Source organism: Pituophis catenifer, unplaced genomic scaffold (assembly GCF_029215685.1).
Source record: "Pituophis catenifer annectens isolate HBS135680 unplaced genomic scaffold, rPitCat1.0.hap2 SCAF_2, whole genome shotgun sequence".
Lineage (NCBI taxonomy): Eukaryota > Metazoa > Chordata > Lepidosauria > Squamata > Colubridae > Pituophis > Pituophis catenifer.
This window is the reverse complement of record NW_027256882.1, coordinates 68151002-68170465: the sequence shown is the minus strand read 5'-3', so window position 1 is coordinate 68170465 and position 19464 is coordinate 68151002. Positions and strand designations below refer to the sequence as shown.

Here is a 19464-nt window from a genome sequence, read left to right as displayed (position 1 = left end):
TGGGTTGCAGAATTTATCCTCCCATAAAAGGCCCCTTTTTCTCATTAGTTCGTTCTCATTTTTTTGCAAATGTATGGAACATAACCCTAGCATACATCAAGGGAAATCTGAGAGAGGTGTCCCTACTGTTTTCACAGCCACTGAACAGCTGAAGGTATCCTATATTTGATTAATATGCCCAAATCCAAATAGGGCTCAGCACTTAAGACAATTTCAGGCTAAAAACACTCATTTAGATGTGCAGCTGCTGCTTTGAGGGCAGGATTGGTAGAGAATGACATAATCCATTTTTACCCTTGGTAACAGTCGCCAGCCAATTCTGATGATGGGGCGAAATTCAGTGCAGATGTAGCCTTAGATAAAAAGCTGCTCAAGTGATAAGAAGATAAATTCTGTACTTGCTCCTTTCTGATCAGTATGGCATGAATTGCTGAAGAGTAAGTGCTATTGCATTTGGATCTTCAACAGGACTAAAAGTGGAGAGCTTGTCTTTACAGGAGGTGTTCAGACAGGATTACTCACAACCAGCAAATATCTGACATGGATTAGATCTTTGTAATGGTACTTTTGTTTTGTTTTTGTTCCAAAGACTTGGTCTTTGACTCTTGGTGACTACATAAACAAATCCTTTGCAGTTTTCTAGGCAAGGTTTTTCAAAAATAATTTTCTTTTGCCTCTTTTCTAGGGCTGTGAAAGAGTGACTGGCTCACCTGGTTAAATTTGTGTCTAAGTTGGGACTAGAACTCATGGTCTCCCAATTTCTAGCCTGATGTTTTATCCACTACACTGAATTGACTGTCTTGTGATCAGTGGTGAGCTGAAACCGTTTTAACAACCAGTTCAGTGAATTTTGAGCTTGCGCACCGCGTTCAAAATACAGCAATTTGAAGCTCAGCTGCTTACTTTCTAAGGCAGTCCTGGTAAGTAGAACAGCTGAGGCACGGAAATCAGCTGTGCCACGTGAATCAGCTGAGCCAGAAAGAAGGAAATACAGGACAGGATAGGGCAGGGGTGGGTGAGCGGGCCCAGGTGATCATCAGAACTACCGGTTCACCCAAACCGGTCTGAACTGGCAGCAGTCCAGCACTGCTTGTGATACTTTAGACTTTGCATAGAATTAAAGTTGCAACTTCCAATAACACTGAATTGTTATATTTTCCTAAAGCAACTAGCAGTAACTATACAAATAAAGCAATTAGTTTGTTTCTTTCTACATTACCAAAATATCACCACCACCACTACACAAACAAACACAGAGAATATTACAACTTCTTTTTGGCTGGCTTCCATTCCCTCGTGCCTTAAGTAAAAACAGGTTTTCTGTATGATAGTAATTTATCTCCAAATTAAACACTTCATATTGCTGCTGAGGAATATGGTTCCCACTGATACTTTGGTGAAAAACAAAACACACAAACCTTCTTAGAAGAATCTATTTTACTATGGCTAGGAATTCCCAGAATGTTATGAAATTTGATGATCTTAAAACCGAAGGGAAAGTTTTGTCTTTTGGGAAATGTTTTTTCCTCTGTTGTGCAAGGCACACATTGCACACATTGTCTAGAGAGATATTTAAATCACATTTTAAAAATTTGTTTAAGACGACATCTAAGGAAGGATCCCAGTGAATAGAGAGAAGGAACAATATGTTGAGAGCTATAAAAGGCTTTTAAGCAGTGTGATAAAAGACTCACCTTTCCAGTTGTCCAAGAATTCATTCTTGTCCAACTCTTCCACTAAATGAGAACAGAGAATTCTAAGTGATTGAGATCAATTTGTCCTCTGTTCTTTAATGGAAGACACTATTTTCTGATTTTGTGATAAATCTAGCTCTGAACTCATCATTGGTTTCCTTCAATATTTGTCTCATGTCTATGGTTTTCCAGATTACATTCTTTATGATAGAACATTCTTTATGATCATTTGCGTAACCATATAGTTCTTTTTCTTCAAAGATTACTCCTACAACAACTGAGGTTGGTGGATTCTACTCTAAAAAATTGCTGGTGCTCAATTCAACTCTTCCTAGAAAGAAACTATGAAACAAAGGTGCATTGAATCTATTGATCATCAGATAGGTTGCCCCAGCTTGAGGTATGGACAGATTTTGCACAACTGATGGCTACAGAATTTACTCATGTGCTCTGCAAACCATGTTTTTAATGTACCGGTAATATACTTCCAGGTTCAGAGTCTTCATCTCCTGTTTTTCTAATTTGAAATGTACTAGTAATGTGTTTGCCTTTAAAGGCATATTGTGAACATATATAATGGCAGACCTATCTGGGAAATCTGTTTATTTGTAACTAGGAAAGATTTAAGCAGAAGCTTCTGCATAGTTTGGTGATAGTCTTGAATAAGGATATTATTTATAGAGCCAGTTTGATCTAATGGTGAAGGCACCAGGCTACAAACCATGAGACTGTAAGTTCTAGTCCTGCCTTAGGCATGAAAGCCAACTGGATGGCCTCAGCCAGTTCCTCTCTCTCTCAGCTCAACCCACTTTAAGGGTTGTCGTTATGGCAAAAATGAGAGGGAGAAGGAATATTCGGTATGTTTGCCACCTTGGGTTATTTATAAAAATAATAAAGGTGGGCTAAAAATAAATGAATATCCATTAGGATCAATCATGTGTCTTTGTCTTAATGTAGTAGAAACTCTTTCAGTTTTATTGAAGTGTTTTGAGCTTGAAGCTACAACATGTTCTTTGTCGGCAAAAGACTTCAGATTCATTTCCTGGCATTTCCAGATATAACTGGAAAAATGTTATCTTCTGAAGTTCTGGACAATTCTTGTCAGTCAGTAAGGAGTAGATAGTACAATCATCTGGCCTGTTGAAAGCACCTTTGTATGTTTCTAATTTTATGTGTGTATTGCAGGGGTGAAATGCTCCTAGTTTGGACCATTCGGTAGCAATGGCGGCTGGTGGTTCGGAGAACCGGTAGCAATGGTAGCAAGGCTCCGCCCACCCACCTGGTCATTGTTACTTCCAGGAAGTAATCAGGAAGTAACCTGTTTTTTACTCTCTGCGCATGTGCAGAGGGTCTGTGTGCGCACATGATGCGGGCGCAGTGCGTGCACTTCCAAGCTGGTTGGGAAGGTAAGTAGATTTCACTCCTGGTGTATTGTTATGTATTAATGGATGATTAAGATTGCACAATAGCCAAGTACAATTCAGGGTGTGATCCAGAGATTCAGTCATTGCCCAGCCTAATCTGGCTCATTCTGGAAATGATCTGATCCAACTTCCTGTATGGATCTGCAACAAATTTGTGAAAATGGACCTCAGTTTTTTTGTGGCTGAACAAAGCATAAGCAGCTAAATCTTTTTGTTTATTTGTTGACAAAATGGGATGATATTTCTAAGCATGAGGTAGATTATTATCAATTTTCTAAGTAGACCATTATGAGGGTAAAAGGCACAGCAATTTCAACAGAAAGCGATAGATGTTTAGACAACCTTTGAGATATAACCTGATGATTTGGAGATAAACTGTGATGATATCTTCAATGATCATAACCCTTATAAAGATAAATTGAGCTGTACACACTTCAAAAATTATTCAGAAATACTTCAGATCTCAAGCAAGTGTGAACACAGCACATCTCTACTATTTTTTTAAAAAAAACTTATTTTTTTTGAGTTCCAACCTCTTTAGGGAGTTGACTGTATAAAACAGTTCCTAACACTTTGACATCTTTCCTCCAGGTTTTCACAAAAGCCTGAGAAGGCTAGCCTATTTTAAGAAATAGAAAGGAAGGATGTGCCCACATTGGTTCAAGGTCTAATGAACTTCCTAAGCATCTTCAGAGTGTGAAAAAAAAAACTTTTTAAAATTTCTGCTAGGTTCAGTGAGGTTATGAAAAGAGAAGGGTGTTTGTTTAATAATATCTTTTCCTAAATGCAACAGAGCTGATATGTAGCACTTATGTTCTGTCAGTTCAACCCACAGATATAAAACACTGTCCCACAACTGTTCAGGATAAATGAATGAATGACAATGATTGGCAAATGAATGGCAAAACTCTTTCAACTCAAAACATTTCTTTGGAATCGTTATAACTTGTTCCTCATTATATTATTGAAACCCATGATCTAAACTTTAAATTAGTATTTCCTAATAATTTCCTTTTTACGCTGGGGAATTTTTCAGATGAATTGAAGCTGTGTTTCACAGTGTGCATAAATTATGAATTGAAGTATTGTTTGCACTTTTCCTCTGATGAGTCCTCATGGCTCCCTTCATAGAAACAGAAAAGAAGGATATGTTTATCCTGAAAGTGGAGTTGTTCTGGACATATATTTTCTCAGCGATTAAAGGGAGATTAAAAACAAGTCAGTTGGCTGAGGCAGACAGAAGGGGTGAGACTTCTAGGAAGCATATTAGAGAGACAGTTTCATGAAATTCATAGTGGATGATGCTACCACTGGAGGCCTGTCAGCTGTAAATAGTTAGGCACTTTAAAACCATGCCAGTTGAATGTGGTACTTTGGTGTGCCTCATTTGTGTACCTTTCAATATGTTCTTTGTCTAGAAAAACGTGACCTTCTGCAAGTGCATAATTTGGCTTTTTTATAAGACCCTGTAGAGCATTATAGTGGTACTTGGCTTCTAATATGTTTCCCTCCTCCCAGTATGATGTATTACTATAATACAACTATTGGCTTAAACTATCCTCTTTTCCCCATGGCCTCATCCCACTAACTATGAGGATGACTTTAATTCCTCATGGAAGAAGACAGTGACAACTAAAATCTCATCCTGGGGCTTCTCTCCGGTTTTTTTTATTCAACATTGGATATGACCAGGCCAAAGCTCTTATTAAATAGTGTTTAGCAGCCACTGAGCACCAATTGGACCTGGCCAATTGGTAAATAAATCTTTATTGCCAGTGAATCTAACAGGTACTCTGCTTCTCCCATGATATATTTAACTAATCTTGAAGTACTTAGCCATATTTTATTTTTATTTATTTTTTAAATTTTATTTATTTCGTCAAGCCTGTATTTGATAACAGATATAAGTGTAAACATAATTATAAATACATGAAATGCATACAAATAAAAGGAAACATTAGGACAGGGACGGTAGGCACGCTGGTACACTTATGCACGCCCCTTACAGACCTCTTAGGAACAGGGTGTGGTCTACAGTAGACAGTCTAAGGTTAAAGTTTGGGGAGTTTGGGGAAGAAACCACAGAATCAGGTAGTGCATTCCAGGTGTGGACAACTCTGTTACTGAAATCGTATTTTCTGCAATCAAGTTTGGATCAGTTTACCATGAGTTTGTATCTATTGTGTGCTCTTGTATTGTTTTGGTTGAAGCCGAAGTATTCATTGACAGGTAGGACATTGTAGCAGATGATTTTATGTACTATGCATAGGTCATTCCTAAGACGGCATAGTTCTAAGTTGTCTAAGCCCAAAATTTCAAGTCTGGTGGCATAAGGTATTTTGTTGCGAGCAGAGGAATGGAGGATTCTTCCCGTGAAATATCTCTGGACTCATTCGATTGTATTAATGTCTGATATGCAGTATGGGTTCCAGACAGATGAGTTGTATTCAAGAATTGGTCTGGCAAAAGTTTTGTATGCCCTAGTTTGCAGTTCAATATTATCGGAGAAGAAGCTACGCAAGATTATATTAACAACTCTTAATGCTTTTTTAGCAATGCTGTTACAGTGAGCTCTGGCACTTAGATCATTTGAGATGAATACTCCAAGGTCTTTGACAGAATGAGGATTGTTTGTTAGGTCGTATCCATCCAGGTTGTATTTTGTGTTCTGATTTTTTTTGCCAATCTGTAAAATGGAGCATTTGTTGGTTGAGATTTGAAGGTGCCAATTATTTGACCATTCTGACACATAGTCAAGGTCTTTTTGTAGGGTAGCAGCATTGTCAGTGGTGTTGAATAGTTTTACATCATCAGGAAAGAGAATGCAACAATATGATCACAAAGGTCATTTATGTAAAGTATAAAGAGTGTGGGTCCTAAAACGCTACCTTGGGGGACACTGCTGTTAACAGGTGCAGGGTTAGATAAGGCGTTCCCTATTTTGACTACTTGTTGACTGTTTGATAGGAATGCAGCTATCCACTTATGCAGGAATCCAGAAATGATATAAGATTTTAGTTTTAGAAGTAGTTTGTCATGTACCACTGAACTGAAGGCTTTACAGAAGTCTATATAAATTGTGTCTATTGATTTACCCTGGTCGAGTTTTGAAGTCCATATGTTTTTGCAGTGTAAGAGTTGCAGATTGCAGGACAATTTTTTTCTAAAACCAAAATGCTTGTTAGAGAGCAGGTTGTTAGTCTCTAAGTAGAGGGTAATGGATTGGTTTATGAATGGTTCCATGACTTTGCAGGTGACACAACATAGTGAGATTGGTCTGTAATTATCAACTAGGCTGGGGTCACCCTTTTTGAAGATAGGGATGACTAGTGACCATACATTAGGTAAGGAGCTGGTTCTGAAAGATATTTAGTAATTCTGCTAAGTATAAATATGAGGGTGTTCACTCTGGCCTGGTGTTATGCCCCCCCCCCTCAGCTGTTCTTGGAAGGCAAATTCTCTACCTTGAGAAGCAATGCCACTGTGACTCTAGACCCAGAAACAACAGAGTATGTGCTCCTCCAGATCTAAAAGGCTCTGCAGTTTTATTAGAGAACAGGGACTTTCATGACACATCATATGACAATCATAATATCTCATGCCCATTGGCATCTTCAGCAAACCATCATAATACCAAAATAACATTGCAAATATTACAACTTGTATACATAGTGCATGTTGTATTTGCATGATAGCATTGTGTATTTGAGTATGTTGTCATTTTCTTCCTCCTATCATGAATGCCCATGAAGGTGACTATTATATTTTCTTAGGTTTTGTCACAGATACATAGAAAAATTTACAGTAGAAACATAAAACCCTTGTCGATTTATTTAATACTTGTTTCTCCATTTAAAGATGCTTGGAGAAAATCAATTTCCCCATCACTGTTATTTAGATCAGACTCCTATACCATGGACAACTGGAAACAGGGAGAGATTAATGTCTTACAATAGTTTAGAGAGGCAGAGGTAGAGGCAGAACAAGAAAGAGCCTTGGTAGTACAGTGGTCTAAAGCACCCTGTTATTAAGACCAGCTGCCTGCAATTACTGCAGGTTCAAATCTTGCCAGGCTCAAGGTTGACTCAGCCTTCCATCCTTTCTAAGGTAGGTAAATTGAGGACCCAGTTGTGGGGGCAATAAGCTGACTTTGTATAAATATACAAAAGAATGAAGGCTATTGCTTAGCGCATTGTAAGCCGCCCTGAGTTTCTGGAGAAGGGCAGCATATAAATCAAATTAAAAAAAAAGAAAAAAAAGGAACAGACAGGAGAGAGAGAGAGAGAGAGAGACTCAGACTCATTTGCTGAGATGGGTGGCCCTAGAAATCAAAGCAAATCAAATTAACCAATCAATCAATAAATAAACCAACATGTGCTGATTAAAACATTTGTTTACTTATATGCACAAAGAACAAGTTTTTATATATGAGTCTGTGTATTACTTTATCATGACACCAAGTTCACCAGCTGCATATTTTCCAGACTTCAAAAAATAATCAATAGCCTTTGAAGGGAATATGGCAAAGTATTTGCTTTGGAGATTTCTACCTAGCAGGACAGCATTTTCCCTGACTCGTAACTGCTTACAATTGAGCTTGATCTGATTACTCGTTTTCTTTGAGGAATCTGCATATCTGGATTTGTACAGACCTGTAAACCATTCTTTACATAGTTCAAGGATAGTTTGCTGAGTAAACTAGAATGATCTGGGTTGACCCAACATATCAAGTCATCAACTTGATTTTACCAACAATAGTGCTTGGATTCACACAGCATTCTAGAGGTTAGTTTTCTTTATCTCTTTTCTGCCATCTAGTGATTGTTCAGAGCTTTGAATCTCATATATGGTAGCCAGACTATAAACTACAATCACACAAAACACCTGTTGACTGAGCTCAGTGTGTGAATTCACTCCAGACTTTTGATAATTACATTCCCCAGAGATTTGGCTAGCAAAGATCAGCTTTGGCATGGTGAGCCTGAAGCTGAAGCAAGCTCTATGCATGCAAAGGAGTTTAGGCCGTTGCAAGAAAGCTTTCAACATAGTTGCACAATTAAATTGGCATGATGGTTTTGAATGGAGCCAAACACTGTATGGACCAAGTATTTATTTGCCATTTCTGTGTTACATTAATGGAAACTTGCAATAAAACTCTTTCATTTACACACATCTTTTTACGTTGTGAAATAAATGGGTGTCAATCATAATGACAAAGGATTAAGTTCCAAATTGTACACAAAAAGTATATTGACTTGTACTCTGCATTTTATTATCACAGCTGTTGAAATTATTGCAGTTTTAAATAAATATATTAGCTACTATAAAACTAATGTCCTCACAGAGAAGTTACCCCTTTAGATAATTGTTTTATACTTGCGGTATGAAATAAGCTGATGGCATCATTAATGAAGTGATGTGATTCAAACGCTTTAAAGTTGTACAACATATGTATCCAAAGGAACATGTTTAAACAAAAGGCAGGTATTAATCCATCTTCTACTGTGAAACCAACTGCTCATGAGGAAGGGAAACTCCAGATGTAGTTTTTGAAGCCTTTTATTCACTGGCCTTTCAGGGCTATAAGAGATGAGGAAGAATGAAAAGATTGCAGTATCTAATATCATTGGTAAAGCTGGCCACAAATCACTGGAGAGTTTATTTCAAACTCTTTAGGAAAAATGAGAAATTCTATGATAATTTTACAAGGGTGGAATTCCCCTGTAGCAATAGTAATAGCACTTAGATTTATATACCGCTTCACAATGCTTTACAGCCCTCTCTAAGTGGTTTACAGAGTCTGCATACTGTCCCCAACAATCTGGGTCCTCATTTTACCCACCTTGGAAGGATGGAAAGCTGGGTCAACCTTGAGCCTGGTGAGATTTGAACTGCCAAATTGCAGGCAGCTGGCAGTCAGCAGAAGTAGCCTGCAGTACTGCACTCTAACCACTGAGCCATCACAACTCTATAATCTCTAAGCAGTTATAATTAATGTGTAGTAGCAATACTGTTGACAAAGCCCAGTGGAAGGATGTCCTTATGAGGACTACTATGGGGATTTAAGAAAGGAAATGGAACAGCGCTGGAGATATTATATAAAGAAAGTCACATTAGTCACACGCACACACACACACACACACACACACACACACACACACACACACAACCCCTCATAACTCAATGTACCCAAGAACACATCTTGCAAGGGTTGCTAAAGCAGATCATCCTTTGTTGAAGTTGAATTAGAACTGGCAGAAAGACTGCAGAAGATTTATGCTTCTGCTTGGCATTAGTAGTTCTTAAATCATGACATCCTAAGAACAGAGAATGAAAGATTTGAGCTAGAGGTCATCTTGTCCAATCCCCTGGAAGGGCAGGAAACCTCTACTACAGCATCTCCATCAGATGCCTATTCAGCCCCCATTTAAATACTACCAATGAAGGAGAGCCCACCACTTCCTGAGGCAATCAATTGAACCCCTCTTTCCTGGTGTTCCAGGAAAAAGTTCCTTGTAATTTAAATCTTTCAATTTTTTTGGCCTGTCTTGTGAAACAACTCTGGGGAATCACATCAGATCCTCAAGACAGCTATTTCCTCACAATCTTGTCTTCCCAAAGCTAAAACATATCTAATGTCTCCAACTATGCCACATTCCCTTTTTTCTTCAATTATCTTTTTTTTCAATTTATTTTATTTTTTCTTCATTATCTTCTTAGTTGTCATCTTCTGTAAATGCCCTAGTTTGTTACTATCCTTCCTAGAATGTAGTCTATAATAAACGTATTGTTCTTGCCGGAAAACTCTGCTTATTTAAAACAATAAAATATGATCTTTGCATGGGCCATTCTTGGTCCTTACATATACTACACATATATGTCCTTCATTAAAAGGACATTTTACAAAAAAATAAAATAAAAATTTCCACAGTTCCCTTCATCTTTGACATTCTTTTCTGTCACTTCACCACAAAAACATAGTGCCTCTCTGTGTATCTTATATAGGAAGCTAAAAGGGGGGGGAAAAAAAGAAGAGGGGATGTAGTAAAAACAAATATTATTTGCCAGAGATGGATTCTCTTAGGTCCTTAAACATAAATTTTATGCAAAGTTGTACACAGTGCCATTGTGGATCACTGCTGGAAGAAATTATGTTTTGTGTTAAAAAATGAAAAAAAAAAGAGAACTGGAGGCAGAAGAGAAGGAAATAGCTGAGATGTTAGACATTTATCATGCATCTGCCTGCAGAATAGGGAGAAAAAAACGATTATGGAGCAAAACGTAGACATCAGTCGTGAAGCAGAGCAAAAGAATGAGGCACGTGGAAAGCTGGGAGGTTGAGGAGTGGGGGTGGAATTGTAAGAGAACATCCTCTCAGCATCTGAAACTAATGTTCCAGTGTGTTCCACGGATTTTTTCTGGAATTTTTTTTCTTGCAGTGCCCATTAACAATGTGGGCATGTCACAGAAATTATTGAATTAAATACTTATAAATATAATAAGCCAATTTGATCTAGTGCTTAAGGCACCACGCTAGTAGCCAGGACGCTTGTGAGTTCTAATTCCGCTTTAGGGGATGAAAGTTGGATGGGTGACTTTGGGTCAGTCACTCTCTCTCTCTCAGCTCAATCCACCTCATAGGGCGTAGGAGAAGGAAGGAGTATTAGGTACATTAGCTGCTTATAAAGTAATAAAGGCGGGGATAAATAAATAAATAAGCAAACAAACAAACAAACAAACAAACAAACAAACAAATAATACTTTAGAAATGTAAATAAAGACCTACTAAGAGATTAGATTAGGCAGTACACTTGACACAACAATAAGAATTATCGTGTAATAATTGGTTTTACTGATATCCATCGATATCTGAAAAACCAACATTTGTGTGATGATTGGAACAATTTTAACCTAAGATTCAGAGATTTTAAATTTAGAAAGTATTGTTGAAAGGAGAAAGAAAGAGCAGGTATTTTAAATATCTTTTATTTTTATTGTTGCACTTATTGATTGGTATAGATGCAGGATAGAAGTAAAAAAAAATGCCCTATTTCGCAATATGCAATGAAAATGAATGTAAAATTTACTGGGACAAATAGTATTGTGCTATGAAATAGTCAACTGCACTGCCACAGATCATTTTTTAGAAAGAGTTATACAAATTTGTGGGAAAATAAATGTATTAGTGGCCAATAGTCATGGTAGCAATGCGGAACCTCCATTTTAGACGCAGTCCACCTCCTAATAAATAACTCTTGGAACAAAAATAGGAGAGTAATTGCTTTTATATTTTGCTTGACTATTTTGGGAGGCAAAATAATTCCTGTTTTTATGAAAGTAAGGTCCAATTATATAAGGTTGCATAATTATAAGAAGTCCAGAACTGAATAATAGTTTTCCCGTTTTTGGGGGGAGGGGGTTGTTTTTTTGTTTTTGACTAAATATTTGCATCATCTTTGGCTAGTTTGTTTGCTTGCTTTTCTTCTTTTCAAAGTTTTCACAGATAGTCAAAGAGCTGGACAAATATGGAGGTGCTAATTCAACATGCCTAGTCTGTTACAATAGATCTATTAAAAAAGTAGGGCTCTAATCCCGGTTTGTGAGGACTCGGTTTGTGGGGGCAATAAACTGACTTTGTATAAAATATACAAAAGTATGAAGGCTATTGCTTAATGCATTGTAAACCACCCTGAGTCTCCGGAGAAGGGTGGCATATAAAAAATAAAATAAAATAAAAATAAAAAATAAAAAAATAAAAAATAAAAAAATAATCAATATTATGGAGTATATATTCAGTGTAAAATATTTTCCCATTTCCAAATGCAACCTTTACAAGTTTCTTCAAAGTTTTAGCAAGTGTAAATACAATATAGCAAAACTATCTAGGTCATACTCTCAGTTTGTTGAATGTCTATGGAGATTCTCAGTCATCCAGGTCATGATTGTCCCAAAGAGACAATCCAGTTGCCTTTTTCAAGAGGCAACTGGACTTTCTGTTTTTTCTTTGAAGGCGTTTCGCTTCTCATCCAAGAAGCTTCTTCAGAGTTTCAGAAAATCCAGTTGCCTCCTGAAAAAGCACCTTTGGGACTCTTGGTTTGTTATTTATATATCCCTTTTACCAGTGGTGGGATTCAAATTTTTTTACTACCAGTTCTGTGGGCGTGGCTTGGTGGGCATGGCATGGCTTGGTGGGCATGGCAGGGAAAGGATACTGTAAAATCTCCATTCCCTCCCCAATCCATGGGAAGGTTACTGCAAAATCCCCATTTCCTCCCGATCAGCTGGGACTCAGGAGGCAGAGAATAGATAGGGTCGGGGCCAGTCAGAGGTGGTATTTACCGGTTCTCTGAACTACTTAAAATTTCCACTACCGGTTTTCCAGAATTGGTCAGAACCTGCTGAAACTCACCTCTGCCTTTTACTCATTAAAACATTAACAGTTTCTTTTGTACATCCACTATGGTATCTTTTTCCATATCATCCTTGTAGCCTGTCATTTTAAAATCCTATTCCATATCAATTTCAGTCTTGTCAAATATAACTTGTTCTTCTTCCATAACACCTTTTAAACACAGTTTATTGATAGAGGCAGACAATCTTAAAATTAATTTCTGAATCCATTATTAAAACATTTTGCTTAATTCTGTAATTGTAAGTCAAATTTAAATGTTCTCCTTTAATTGTAATATTTAGTTCCTTCTGGTTCTAATGTCAAGCTTTTAAAGTCTCATCCTCTCATGCTTTTTAAGAGAATTTAAGTCCTACAGAAATATTCTTATGATTAATTCCAAAACCTTATTTCAAATCCATCTGGAACCTTAGTCCATTGGTATCTTTCCAAAATTAAAGTTCTAATTATGCTTTTACTGTTTATTCCAAAAGAATTTGTTTACGTCCTTAATAGCAATAGCAATAGCACTTAGACTTATATACCGCTTCATAGTGATTCACAGCCCTCTCTAAGCAGTTTACGGAATCAGCCTATTGCCCCCAACAATCTGGGTCCTCATTTTACCAACCTCGGAAGGATGGAAGGCTGAGTCAACCTTGAGCTGGTGAGATTCGATCTGCTGAACTGCAGCTAGCAGTCAGATGAAGTAGCCTGCAGTACTGCACTCTAACCACTGCGCCACCTCGGCTTGTATTAAACTTGTATTTAAACTAAAGATTGACACAAATTCACCTATGCTGTAAAATATGACAGATTATGTACAGTCTGAATCTTGCTGTAACAAATACATTTGCCATATTAAATGTCACTGCTTTTTGCATATTGGGCTGTCAATGTACCCAATTTAAAATACTAGTCTTAATGTTTTATAGCTCAGACTTTAGGAATCCATTCTCATGTCCAGCTTTTCAATCAAGATCTGCTTCACACGTTATTATTGATTGGACTATGCAAGGAGAATAATCAGGAAAGAACATTCTTCATTGGGGCTGAATCAGGAAACACCCACTGTTTAATTACTTTTTTAAAAACAATACTTAGCTTGTGCAAACACAGTAGAGAAGGTCCAAGTGAGCTGAGGTATTATTAAACCATATTAAGTATTGAGCAAGTACTCAGCAAATGCATTACAAAGAAATAAGAGCTACTTAGATTCAGATGCATACAGGTGGAGTTGGCAAAGGGAGATAGCTCATTTGATCTTGAGAGCAAACATTGCTTCATTGTGTAAACAGCTCATCCCAAAATGTCTGTGCCAAGTTGAACTGACTTAAACCAGACTTTTACATCTAAACAAACTCTTTTTAAATTATTATTTTGGTGTACCCAGTTTAGCAAATCCTTCTTGCTCCACTCTCCATATACCCCAAATGAATAGTGAATCAATACAAAAATATGCATGGCATGGCCATTGGGCTGGCAGCCCATACTGTGTGGGATGCTAAGTATAAAAACCATATAACATTGACAAATGTCATGAATGTTGGAAATGAACTCTACAGTGCAAAATGTTCCAAAAATTACCTTTAGTCTAACTCAATGGAGTCTTTGTAAGTGGAGAGCATCAAATGATAGGATTGCTTGGTGTGCAATGCAGCCTTGGGACAGAGAAAATGTAATGGTTTCTGTAGAAGAATGCTGTCTTGAGATAGTACATTGTGGTTGTTGCTCCTAGTGGAACTTCTAGTGATGGCATTTAGTGGTTTTGGAGAAAACTAAGAGTCTTTATGGTACAAAATTATCTCTTTTTTTAAAAGTTAGTATAAATAAACATGCATATTTTCTTGTCTCCCTGCCCTTTCCTCGTCTAACTCTGCTTTTCATTCACGTTTTGTCTGGAAAGCATGGATCGTGACACTGATTCTCATTTAGTCTCAGTGAACTTAGCAGCTACCTATCCCTTCATACAAATTCACAATGTATTTTTGTATGTGGACTTTATCCTACCATTTTGTTAAATGATAGTGAGAAAGGCTATCATTTTTTAAAAATATTGTTTATAACTGAGGAAGAAGAAGAAGAAACATCCAGTTTAACATTCCTATTAAATATAAACTTTAGAATTATTTTTTAAAAGGCTGTATCTCAATATTACATTCATGTCATCTGATACATTTAAAGAAGAAAAAAAATGAAATGAAACTTACAAACTAGCATATGTACTCAAAATTCCCTATTGGAATTCTTGATGATATGTTAAAAAAACTTATTCGTATATAGAAGGGAGTAATATCTTCAGAATGTTGTATAATTGATGAGAATGGATATCTTCCAATGTTGCACTATTTGTTTATGGTTGTGTGTTCACTGAAATGTGGAGGATCCATTTCCATTTTAGTTTCCAAATTTCCTAGTAATTTCTAAATCTGTACATAATTGAAAAAAGAACATGGGCATCTAAAAAAATATATTCCAGAGAAAAAAATTATATGTGAAATGACTTTTGTCCTAATTAGAGCTCCTATAACATACTAAAGAAATGAAGCTAGCAAACCTTAGTAAAAGTGTACAAATTTCAAATTCTGATCCAACATTTGATTTGGGGTTTTTTAAGTATATTTGTGCCTGGCTTTTGAATCTCTGAATCAGGCCTTGACTGTTCCCAATCAATGTTGATTTCCATTGTTGAGCGAGAGGAATTTTAAATATTGAATAGACAATAATAAAAATTAGAATTCCTCTCGCTCAACAGTGGAAATCAACACTGATTGGGAATAGTCAAATAAAGCCAAGTAGCAAATGATTCAGCTTCTGATCAAGGCAACAACTCTATTGATACCTGAAGATCAGGGGTGGGTTCTAAATTTTTTTACTACCGGTTCTGTGGGCGTGGCTTATTTTGTGGGTGTGGCTTGGAGGTCATGTGACTAGGTGGGCGTGACTAGCTGGTCAGAGTCATTTCTGGAAGGTCCTCACACTTACGACCTGACTCATTTGTTTGCTTTTAACACTGATCAGCTGTAGGACGGCCCTTTGAAGCCCTGCGGCAAGAGTTTAAACAGTTTTTTTCCCTCTAGTCATCAGCTGGGACTCAGGAGGCAGCAATAGATTGGGGGTGGGACCAAATAAAAGGTAAGAATAACATGGGTGGGTGGGATGGGTGGGAGGGCGGGGGGGGGGAGAACCGGTTCGGTGATGTCATATCGTCACTGCTACCGGCTTGGCCGAACCAGACCGAACCGGGAGGAACCCACCACTGCTGAAGATGTATTTCTGAGAAATAAGCGTAGAATGCAGTAATAACATTAGTAATTACTTCTTTGGTGGCTTTACTCTTTACATGGAAATAATCGCCACCAAAATAACTGAGTAGATGTAATTCAATGGGAAAACATCCAGTCTTCTGAAGTGGTCTCATTTTCAACCCCCAAATTAATCTACACTTTGAAAAATGTTTCCAGGAATTATAATATAGAATAGCAATTTCTTTGATCTGACATAAATCCAAGCAGAATATTTCATAACTTTATTCACCAATATGTTTACTTATTTAATTAGTTATAAAAATGTAACAACTTAACTAGTGGTGAAATGCTCTGAAGTCTGCTACCAGTTCGCTGCATGAGCATGCATGGTGAGCATGAAATGTGCACTTTGCACTCATGCGCACTGCAGGCGCTACCGCACAGCGCTGAAAAAGTAGGCATAAGAACCTTTTCCAAGGTAAGTAGAACAGTGAAGGGAGGGAACAGCTGTGCCACGCGATTTAGATTAGCTGTGGAAATCCTGCTTTCTAGGGAATATAAATCGCGTGGCACAGCTGATCGTCAGAAATACCGGTTCATCCAAACCGGTAGCATTTTTTTACTTACTTTTATTACTACCAGTTCAGGTGAATTGGTCTGAACCAGTAGCATTTCACCCCCGAACTTAACATGTTCTTTTAGGTAGGATAAAATGAATCTAAACAAATATATTATTTGGTTTTCCTATACTATTATAAGGATGATGATTTCTGGCTATTCTCTAAAGCAGGGGTGTCAAACTAGTGGCCTGCAGGCTGGATGCCTCACACACTGGCCATCCTCACACCCATTTGAGTGAAGGGAAAAAAAATCATGATACGTCATGTGATGACAACGTGACGCCGTGAGTTTGACACCACTGCTCTAAAGAAAAAGGTTCCTGCTACATCTCAAAGACCATTAAAAATATTGTGGTATAGACTTTCATGGAGAAGAACGTTATTTGCTTGAATTCACATTAATTAATTCTGTTTAATTATTATGAAAACTGCTTTTGATATACAGTAATAGAACTGATGCTCATTATTTTTGAGACAAAGTATGAAAAAGGTCTCCTTTTCTTTGTTTTAGGGAATACATATTTCCTCTCCCTTTGCTTTGGCTCATAGACCCTTCCTGGGCAGAAGAGAAGAAGAAGGAGCCAAATCTTATTTTATTACTTGGAAATTTTTATCCTACTGTTGATCCAAGCGTCTTAGTTGACCCAAGAGCAATATGTTTCTTTATCAGGTTAAGCTTTTACAGTGTGGTTTTGCACAAAAGCCCTGGAAGTGCCACATGGCTTTTGCTTAAATGCTACTGGCATCCAATTTAGACATTTACCCAGGATAAAAATTTTTCCAGTCCAACTATCTCATTACATTTCAGATTTGTGCTGGGCATCTCATAATTACCTTAAGTTGCTTCCAGCTACTTTCCCCGATAATTCCTTTCCAAGAGAGTTGCATAATAAAGCAACATAAGGTACATTGAATTACTTGTCAACAAAATGAGTCATGGTGACACCCAGAAGCTGGAGATAAGTCATAACATTTCTGATGGGGAAGAGGTATTGGCAGAACATTTCCTTTCAGAATGACTTTCTGGAATCTTTAGCTCAATGTTGAGGGATTCTAGTATGAATGCTGCCAATTAGTATTTAGAAAAACTGAACAGGCTGTGGCCCTGGGCCTCCAAAGCTTTGGATGAAGCTTCCCCAGACATGGAAACATCATTTGCAAGTTGGATTATTTTAAAGGGAATGAAGTGAAAACAGAATGTCATGTTATTTAAATTTTACTATCAATTAAATTATATTTTTTCTTCATAGTTTCCCTCACTCCTTTTTGCAGTGCAATTCTTTGCCTGGTATTTAAAGACCAATTATGGTCCTTGGCTAGAAAAAAGTTGTGCAACTTGGCATATTATAACCAGTAGGTCAATTGCTTGATTTGGCATAAAATGGTATCTTATATCAGCACAGATTTATCACTGATACCTCTGTAGGAAGCATTATTTTTATCCTATTTATATGGCCAACCTTTCACCAAAGTGACTCTAGGCCAGTGATGGCTAACCTTTTCTGGACCGAGTGCCCAAAGCACGCAAGCGTGTTTGAATGTATGTGTGTGCGGCCGAACCCCCAAAATGCAATGTATGAACGCCCCCAGATGCGCCCCACCCATGTGCACCCCTCCATGTGCCCTGCCCCATGCATGCGCCCCACCACATATGCCCCACCCCCTGCGCATGTGCAGCACAGACCCTAAGATCAACTGGCCGCTGAAAGGCATGTGCACATGTGCAGTGGACCTGAACTGGGGTGAAGCTTTTCGTGCCATCAGAGAGGGCGCTGTGTGCCACCTCTGGCACGTGCACCATCACAGCTCTAGGCAATGGGCAATTAAAAACAAGGAACACAAAATAAATGCATAACCAGCAGCCAAGATAAATAACAAACAACCATCAACACAACCACATTGTGGGCTCTAACCAACATTCTGATCCCCATGCCTGGAAACAATGGATGTTCAGCAACCTGTTTGCCACAGAACTTGTGACCTTCCTTCCAAACTGTCTGAAACCATGACTCAAAAGTATAATAGCAACACTACATGCAAAGGATTTGAGTCTCTGCAGGAGCTCTGGTTTCAGCAAGGCCATCAAGATTTGTTTTGCTTTATTTGGAGGAAGTTGACAGTAGCTTGTGAAGAAGGCTAAAACTTCTTTTACTGAAACTGACTATAATAACAGAATGTTGTAAGTCTGATTGTATTGTACATTCTCCTCCTTGTTGTAGTTCAATGAAATAGGGAGGTGTACCGGAGTTACTTCTGAATATTATCTGTCTGTTGTGCACTTAAAGTATGTCTCATTCTCTGGCTCCCGAGCATCAGAAGTTGCATATCTTCCTCAAGATCATCTTCCTTACTCTTTACACCCACTAGGGTGGTATTTAATTAGTAGATCTCTGTTAGGAAAAATATTTGATCTCTTTGCTTGATTTATTACCCGCTTATTGTTCTTGAGTTCAATGCTGTGTCCATGGTTTCCTTCCTCTCATTTTTCCATACAATAACAGCCCTTGAGGTAAAATGTTTGGGTTTAGGGATGTGTGTGCTGGAAAACATTTTTACATATAAGTCATCTACATCATATATGCAAAAAAAGAACATCCTACAAAGCAAACACACAGAACTCCAGAGTTAAATCATGAGCAAAGTAGGAAAATGAACTGGACTCCACCTGCCACAGACCATTTTGCAAGATTTCAACTGATTTGGAGATCACTGGATTCCTTTTCTAATTTACTCTCTGTATTAAAAATAAAATAATTTTCAGAAGACAAGCCATAACCAACCACATCAGCTGTTGGTTATGCAAGGGATGCCTCCAGAACGTCATATGGTTCCAATTGGAAACTCACATCAAGCCGTTTATCAAATAGAGACAGGAATGGACAGTGAAAGAGAGAGAGAGAGAGAGAGAGAGAGAAATTGCCTCTAGACGTGAGAGTATTTTATCTGTGGGATTTGTCAATGTTCTTGGAAATTGTGCCTGTGGCCTAGAATAGCTATGGAAATGTGGGAGAGCTTGCAGAACGTTGTTCCCAGATTCATTTGTCAAATTACAGTAGAACAAAAAACTAAACATCAAGGAATCTTATTAAA

The 19464-nt window shown here is 37.7% G+C and overlaps 1 long non-coding RNA gene across 1 annotated transcript in view; it reads left to right on the top strand.

Annotated features, from left to right (window-relative positions):
- The first annotated feature begins 787 nt into the window (after nt 1-787).
- The window catches only part of LOC139309519 (uncharacterized), a 43158-nt gene continuing 24481 nt past the window's right edge, over nt 788-19464 (top strand). Inside the window, exon 1 of the long non-coding RNA XR_011599868.1 lies at nt 788-920. This is a non-coding gene — a long non-coding RNA (uncharacterized lncRNA). The remainder of the gene's footprint in view (nt 921-19464) is intronic.